Here is an 8,818-nt window from a genome sequence, read left to right as displayed (position 1 = left end):
GATGACTTTTGTATCCTGACCCAAAAGAATATTTTGCTATTCATCGTTTAAGATTTTGTCCGAAATTCCATGGTGTATTGATGTTGGTACCATCAGGAGATAACGGGCAAACGATCAAAATAACAATTCTTCTAAATTCTCTAACTGTGTAGACTTCTTGTAATTAAGTAATGCAGCTGTTTAACAATTTAATTCCTGAGTGTAAAATGGAACGAAATGGACCCGTAAAGGGTCCATTTGGTTTAATTTTATGCTCATTTGGTTACCAACTCCATTTGACTGGGGACCACCTGGAACCCTGTGTAGGACCACTCACTGGTTGAGAACCACTGCTTTTTTGTTTATTTGACAGGGACAATACGAAAACAATGCATCAAGTTATAAAAGCACACATACGTTTGAGCTTTTAACTACCAAGAACCAGAACAATCATACCATAAAATAGAGGCAGATGCATCTAATATTTTAACCCATTCTGGGTGAGAACCACTTTGTGATTTAAGCATTATGTTATACTTTAGCTATTGAAAAATAGCAGATCTACAAGCTCACAGCACCGAGTGCCGCACTGAGCTTATAGGTCTGCTATTTTTGAAAAGTCTTAAATGTGGTGCAAATCTTTGAATATATTATTTCAGAGCAAACGTTTTAAGGTCAAATCTTTGCTTCTGGGGGGTCCCTGGAACAACATTTTCAGATGGGGGTCGGCGGCCAATTACATTACAGAATTAGAAGACATTTTTTAAAATTTGACGTCAGGCCTAAATGGGTTAAAACAAACTTAAAGTGCCTATTACATTGACCTATAAAACAAAGTAAACAGAAGTAAACAATCACTCAAGTAATAAGTCAGACACTATACATGTGCAGTGCACAGTTGATTTGATCACAACCATAGTTTGAGTCGTCAATAGCATTACCACCTGTATCTAGTTTTAGTCCCATGGGTAAGGTTTGCCCCCTTTACCGAGAAGGCAGACCTCCCACACCTGGGAATAACACAGTATTGAAGTGTGTTGAATAGTGCAATGCAGATGAATGCATATTTAAGTATGATTTACACATCTGAAATAATTTTCTCTAGGAAAACATCTTTATAAAATGTTTCCAGAATGAAAATGTTTCCAGCCCATGCTGGGTCCTTCAGCACTGGCAGGACCACGAAATCCAGAGGGGTCCATACAGCCAGGTGACAGGTGGTGGCTCCGATGAGGTGTAGGTTGCCCTGTATCTGATGCCAGTAGTTATGGTTTTCTTTCAGTGTAAGGGAACCAGTCACTGTATCCAAGCGCAGAAAGAAGTCCTTGCTCTCTGCTGCTTGCCGGACCGTCTTGTTTTTGGCTGACCAGGGACATTTCACCTAGAGGTCGGTGATATGCAAAACATCACTATTGTGGTAAAGGCAATTTATAGACCGGTCTAGAATAGTGGAAAAAGTTCCGAAAATCTAATATCTAGGGCTCTATTTTCGTCCAATGGTAAACCCCTTATCCCTAAACTACTTTGCCTTTTTTACTATTTTGAAAAACATTTTTGAATAGTTAAAATAGTCAATCTACAAGCTCACAACGTGTCGATGTAGATATTACAGGTAGGCTATTTGAACTATTCAAAATGTTTCACTTTTTGTACACCATGCCATTGTATAGGGTTGATTTAGTCGATTACACAAAATCTATTTGAATTTATTGGATGATGTAGATTTGTGGATTATATATATATATATATATATATATATATATAAACAGATAGCTTCTCACATGCACATCCAGGTGGGGGAGGTGCTGGTAGGCAAGGTATAAATGCAGGCCAAAGAGAACTTCCTCAGGGAAAAGGAAGGGACCGCACACTCCAGACACAGGACAAGATTAGTTATGCTTCATTTCTTTATTGCACGGCGCGTTTCGCCGTTTGGCTTCGTCAGGTGCTTGCATACATGCACAGGTGTGAATTTCACAGTCATTTATAGTGACTCCGCCCCTATACCTATATATGGCTACACAGGTCATGACATACAGTATATAAATGTATCAAAGTGGGAAGGTTAAGAATGCAATATAAATGCAATATATATATAAAATAAACAGACAGAAAATATATACAATACAATACAATACAATGTTTAACAAGAAACCCAGTGTGGTGTAAAAATGAGGTGCTTACATCCACACAAAATGTATATTTATACATATTCAACATGACACCTTAAAGGAGCATTCAGTGATTTGGAAAACCACCCAGTCCGTCCCGGTAACAAAATGTGCACATGCACACTCTACAGTGGGGGGGAAGTGCAACAGGCCAACAGCATGTGCACCAAGGCCCGCCCCCAGTCGATCATGATTGGAGGAAGGCCCCTCTCATCCTGATTGGATGAAGGCTTTGCCACCCGCCACCAAAACTGAAACTAGGGTTTTTTGACCCCAGGGGCTCACTGGGGACAGGGAGGAACTCCTTATATGGTCAGCACACTCTATAGTAGGGAGGATTATCCAGAAAAAAAAGAAAAAATAAGTGATATTTGAATTAAGTAAAATCACCGAATATACCTTTAATCTGTTTGTTTAATACTATTTTATAAAAAGGAGCTTAAATCTAGGCTTTGATACATTTATATACTGTATGACCTGTGTAGCCATATATAGGTATAGGGGCGGAGTTATCTGATCATGGGATGATGGGTTGTCACTATAAATGACTGAAATTCACACCTGTGCATGTATGCAAGCACCTGACGAAGCCAAACGGCGAAACGCGTCGTGCAATAAATAAATGAAGCATAACTAATCTTGTCCTGAGTCTCTGGAGTGTGCGGTCCCTTCCTTTTCCCTGGGGAAGTTCTCTTTGGCCTGCATATATATATATATATATATATATATATATATATATATATATCCACAAATCTACATCATCCAATGTATAAACATTGAAGACAAAAGTGAGGATGCATAAGATTGGCCGGAATGAGATGATGTACGATGATAAGAGCGCCCCTCACTTTACATGGGTGTGATTTTCATAGGATCAGTTATTGGTTCCTAATTTCTGTTCATTTTTGATTAAATGCCTAGCCCGTACGTACTGTATACAAAATAATTTTACCTCAATAATGCCATCATCAGACACTGTTCCATCTGGAGATGCACCAAGCAGGCCATTGTCAGACAGGAACACTCCCCTCTCCTGGATAACAACACCGGTTTGCTCAGTGTATTGCTGCTTTGCCACTGGCTCATGGGTGATTCCCCAATCACATGCCTTGAGAATGGGGAAGAACATACCACTCACTTTAATTCTTATAGCCAATGACACCATCAGTTTAAATCATTATGCCCTCAAAACTTACTTTAGAACCTTTACTGAGGTTGTACTGGCCAAGCAGGGTCTTGAATAAGGAAGGAGGGTAGGACTTTCACTTGACTGCTGCCAAGACCAAACCAAAGTTGCTTGCCGTGATCCGCTTCTTGCGATAAACCATCCTGTTATAAATACACCCAATATATAATACAGTTCACCTAGACAACAGACATCTTTTAGCAAGGAACATGTGTATTACAATTATAAATCAGTTGCTTTACAACAGGGGTGCCCAAAAGGTACATCACATGACATGGCCCTAAAAAAAAAGAAGGAAAAAGGCATCTGCCACTTGAATTAACGTGACTTCATTGACATCAAATAGCCTGTCAACTCAAACCCACAATGCAATACTTTGTTTTCAAGACTTGCACAGTAGCATTACAAAGTTATACAAAACAAAACAATAACAATTCCCCCTCTTTTTCCCATTCCGAGTGCGTTTGTCTCATATGCCAGCCCCTCTATTCCAAAGCCCCTCAGGTACTTTTCTAAACTATTTTCAGCGATGGGATAATATGTTTTTGCGTGGGTAGATCTTGTTGAGCTGGTCATTTTGAAAGTAGCTCTCAAGTCAAAAAAGTGCAGCACCCCTGCATTACAGCGTTACAATTTTGAGGAGTTTAGTATTGAATAGTTACCATAAATCGTTCTTGGCTTGCAACACTGTGGCTCTCTCAATCTGCTGCTTCTGCTCTTCAGTAACTCCAAGCGATGACAAAACATGAAGAGCCTTGTCCTCAGCTTCAGCAAAACCTGGACTGGTCACCAGCCCATCCCATGTCTTGATAGGGAGTGTCTAGATTTAAAGTTAAGCACACAGTGTCAGAGATGTATTATTCAGGGGTAATACTTTTGAATTAAAGCATACAACGTTATCTGATCTCAGTGAATGGCAAGGGATTACATACTGTACATCTGTGTCGTTTACATTATGTCAAACCAAATTGGTCATGGGCCTATACTATTTAATGTTTGCTTTTAATTACACCAGTTAAGATTCAAATTATGATTAATGTACATAATTATTCAGTGTGTGGTGGGATGATTTGACTGGGGGCCAAATCCAAGTACCAAAGACTACCTGAGGTGTTTCTGGACTCAAGAGCCACCCCATTCCAGTGAAACGGCCAAGCTGTGACAATGCTTGCTGTGACCACTCCTTGTCCTCCTGGTTTACAGGTCTTTTGATTCCAGCTGTAATAATAGTATAAAGCATAGTGAAATGAATAATAAAGTAATTGAGACCATTTCAAGTCAGAATACCATCTCAAACCCCCTTTATTTATCCTGTTTAATAAACTGTAAAGGATTTTGTGTACACTACAAATAATGCAATTTAACATTAATTACTTACCTAGTGATGTGGATGGTATCAGCTCAGACACTCTCTTGGCAACAATCTCCTCAGATTTTGGTGTCTTTGCCTTTGTCCACACACATTCCACGTCTGTGCGGGACACGTTTTTCTCCACCCATATCAGTAAAGCTGCCATATGATGGCACTTGTCTTTGCCAATTGGGCACTGGCATGAGCTGTACCGGACTTTCTGATTTTCTACATGCACCTGTATTGAAAACAACTATATCCCTCACACCAACCCTAATGTTTCTGCTGTTTATATTAGTCTACACACATCTGCAATAAGCATGTGCTGTACTGGATTTTCTGACTTTCTACATGCACCTGTATTGAAAACAACTATATCCCTCACACCAACCCTAACGTTTCTGCTGTTTATATTAGTCTACACGCATCTGCAATAAGCTAACTTTAGCTAAGAGCCCAGGGGGGGGGGGGTGCTTTTTCGTTAACCAGAACATGGAACATGCTAGGGAACATGGCATAATAATTTTATATACCTGAACAAGATATGAAAGGCCAGGGAACGTGGCAACAACCATGAAGATCATGGCAAACTGAAAGCTAGCTCTGGTCCATAGCCTAATGCACTTTATTACTGCCGTTGCATTTATGATAAAATACATAATATAAATAGATAGATAGATAAATACAACAATAGTAAAGTGCATTAGGCTATGGACCCGAGCTAATTTTAAACTAACCTTGGATCAAGACTGACATATGTATTTAGCCCTGGTGGACCCGGGCTGGACCAGGGCTAATATGTATTGTATCGAGTCAAACGTCAGATAAATTACATTATCAATGAAATAAATCTATGACAGTCTTCATCCAAGGCTAATGAAAAGCCACGGAACGTGGTATATAACGTTAGGAGCCAGAATTCCTAACAGCACCAAGCTGTACTAGTCAACTCACCTCGACATCATATATTTTCTTTTTCATAGACGCCTGAACTTTACCTTTCATTATACCCCCTGGGAGAAGACTTACGCTTAACACTCGATTAGATTTGAAAGCATTAAGACCCTTTTTTACGCGCAATTGGTCCTTTTTAAAAAAGGACGTTATGGTAAAAAGATCCACGGGTTCCATGTTGGTTGTTTACAATGATATGTGGACGGGAGCTGGTGCCACTTGGACCAAGGATAGTCTAAGAAGGATGAGACGCGAAGACCGTACGGGCGACGCCATGTTGCTTTGGAAGGAAAGAAACATGCGCAATGGGCTATATGCAGCCAACACTTCCGCGTTCAGCTTCCTTGGTCTCAACTGCGCATGTTTCTTTCCTTCCATGGAGCACCATAAGCAACATGGCGTCGCCCGTACGGTCTTCGCGTCTCATCCTTCTTAGACTATCCTTGACTTGGACCCGGAAGTGACATCGCACTACGAAATGACGTCAGACTAAAATACTGATGGTGCGCGTAATGTGGTGCCCCTTTGCAAAGTTATACACGCCATTAACACACTGCGCCATGGTTGTCGGGACTCGGGAGTGTGGGCAGCTTGTAGATCTGTTCTTTTGGCTAAGGTGGAGCAGCAGCAACATGAAAACAACGCATAGAGTTATATTAGCCGAATTTTCCTAAATGGGCTGTCACGGTCACGGGTGATCAATTTACAATCACCCAAGCAGAGTTTGAAAACCTTCTCTGAAACTAAACTTGATGAGTCAACCAAAGACCCAGAAGTTGAAATAGAGAACTATTCCTTGATCAGAAACGACAGAAACAGGCATGGTGGTGGCGTGTGTATGTATATTCACAAAGACACTGAATATGTTACTCGTACTGACTTACAGCATGATGAAATTGAAACTGTGTGGGTTGAATTAATTTTCAAAAAGGCTAAATCGGTATTAGTGGGCACCGTCTACAGACCGCCTGACCAACATGGGTTCTATGATATACTTGAGGGGTGCTTAGCTGAGGAGGAATGTGTAGAGAAAATCCTGATTGGCGACTACAATACAGGTAAGGAAGCACCTGTGTTTAAGTCATTCAGTAAGTTCTGTGATCTACATAGTGTCAGTCAGCTAATTACCCAACCCACTAGAGTGTGTGATTCTACTCAAACTGTCATTGATCTCATTCTGTCCTCGGACAAATCCAGAATCTCCAAGAAAGGGGTTATTGTATGTGGGCTTAGTGATCATTTTATGATATTCTGTACCCGCAAAATACAAAAACTTAAGACCGGCTGCCACAAAACAGTAATATCAAGGGACCTCAAAACCTACTCTAGTGAGGTTTTTAACCAAGTATTGGAGAGTCTGGATTGGTCCGATGAGCTTAAAAGCACACTTGTCGAAGAAGCTTGGCTTGGCTTCAAAACCAAATTTACATCAGCACTGAACAACATGGCTCCTTTGAGAACCACCAGGGGCAAAACCCGCTCGGAACCATGGATGAATTCGGACATACTGGCTGCAATGAAAGCCAGAGACAAAAAATGCTCTGAATTTCTAAAATGCAAGTCAAAGCTAGCCAAGCGCTTCGACAGTGTTCGCCAAGCTCGTTTGAACAACCTAAATACCCAACGAATCAAGCTACGAAACAATGTAACTGCCATGACCAAATCAGCTAAAAGTAACTTCATTAATGATAAAGCTCAGGAAAACAAAAACAATCCTCATGAGCTCTGGAAGCTACTAAACAATCAACTAAGCTATGGTCAGAAACTAAAAACCAGATTTTCAAACATAAACATGAAATCGGACAACACTCTCATCACTGACAACCTTGATGTGGCCAACTACTTGAATATCTTCTTTACAAACATAGCAACAACTCTGGTTAACAAACTGCCCTCCCACTCTGGGCTCTTTGGTGTAGAGCACATTACAACCTTCTACAGAAACCTAGGTGTTTGTAAAGACGATTTTAAACTAGTTATGGTAACAACTGATGAGGTAATTAAGAAACTGAGTGCCCTCCAACCCCACAAGGCCACAGGCCATGACAACATTCCCTCCAAATTTCTCAGAGACTCAGCCATCTCTATAGCTCCAATCATCACCCACATAGTAAACCTCTCCATCAAACAGGGACAGGTCCCCCAAGATTTCAAACTGGCCAAAGTAACCCCCTTGCACAAGAAAGGGAGTAAATTAGACCCCGGCAACTACCGCCCTATTTCTATTCTTAGTTCCATCTCGAAAGTGATGGAAAAAATAGTCTATGAACAGGTTGAAAAGTATCTTGCCACTAATAAATTATTGTACGAGTTCCAATCTGGCTTCAGAACATCCCACTCCACTGACACATGCCTTCTCTATTTGAGCGACCACATCAAACAAGAGGTGGATGCTGGCAAATACTGCGGCATGGTCATGCTGGACCTCCAAAAGGCTTTTGACACCGTGAACCACTCCATACTGGTTAACAAGCTAAAAGCAATTGGTTTCGATAGCACATCAGTGAGCTGGATGCAATCCTACCTGGAGGGGAGAGAACAGATGGTGGAAGTGAACGGAACACTGTCCCCCCCCCTCCCAGTGAGCTGTGGCGTTCCACAAGGAAGCATACTAGGGCCTCTACTGTTCCTAATATATGTAAACGACATGACTTCAGCTTGTGACTGCAACTTGTTCCTGTTCGCAAATGACTCAGCACTGCTGGTCTCGGACAGGGACAAACTGCAGGTTGAAAATGCCCTCAGCTCTGAACTCGGTAGAATCTGCACCTGGCTCGCTGATAACAAACTATCTTTACACCTGGGAAAAACTTAATCCATTCTCTTTGGCTCTATTAGTAATCTCAGCAAGGCAAATGGCTTCTTGGTTAGAGTGGGTGACAATGTTATCACACGTAAAGATGAAATTACCTACCTAGGTTCCATCCTGGAGGCTAATCTTTCCGGTGATAAAATGGCCACCAACGTAATCAAAAAAGTCAACCATAGAACAAGATTCCTCTACAGGATCTCCTCACTGGTCAACAAAAACACCTTGAAGACCTTAACAGGAGCCCTTGTACAGGGGTTCTTTGACTATGCATGCACCTCCTGGTACCACAGCACCTCAAAGGCCCTTAAAACCAGGCTCCAGACTTCCCAAAACAAACTGGTCAGGCTCCTACTTGATCTAGCCCC

At 41.2% G+C, this 8,818-nt stretch overlaps 1 long non-coding RNA gene across 1 annotated transcript; it reads right to left on the bottom strand.

Moving 5' to 3' along the window:
* Positions 1 to 4,019: 4,019 nt before the first annotated feature.
* On the bottom strand, positions 4,020 to 5,052 carry LOC306939792. The gene is made up of 3 exons (XR_013791928.1): positions 4,715 to 5,052; positions 4,442 to 4,554; positions 4,020 to 4,156 (listed from the first exon to the last, which is right to left on the bottom strand). It is a non-coding gene; the product is annotated as an uncharacterized lncRNA (long non-coding RNA).
* Positions 5,053 to 8,818: the final 3,766 nt, after the last annotated feature.

This window comes from Electrona antarctica (assembly GCF_951216825.1).
Source record: "Electrona antarctica genome assembly, chromosome: 2".
NCBI lineage: Eukaryota > Metazoa > Chordata > Actinopteri > Myctophiformes > Myctophidae > Electrona > Electrona antarctica.
This window is presented reverse-complemented; position numbering and strand designations above follow the sequence as displayed.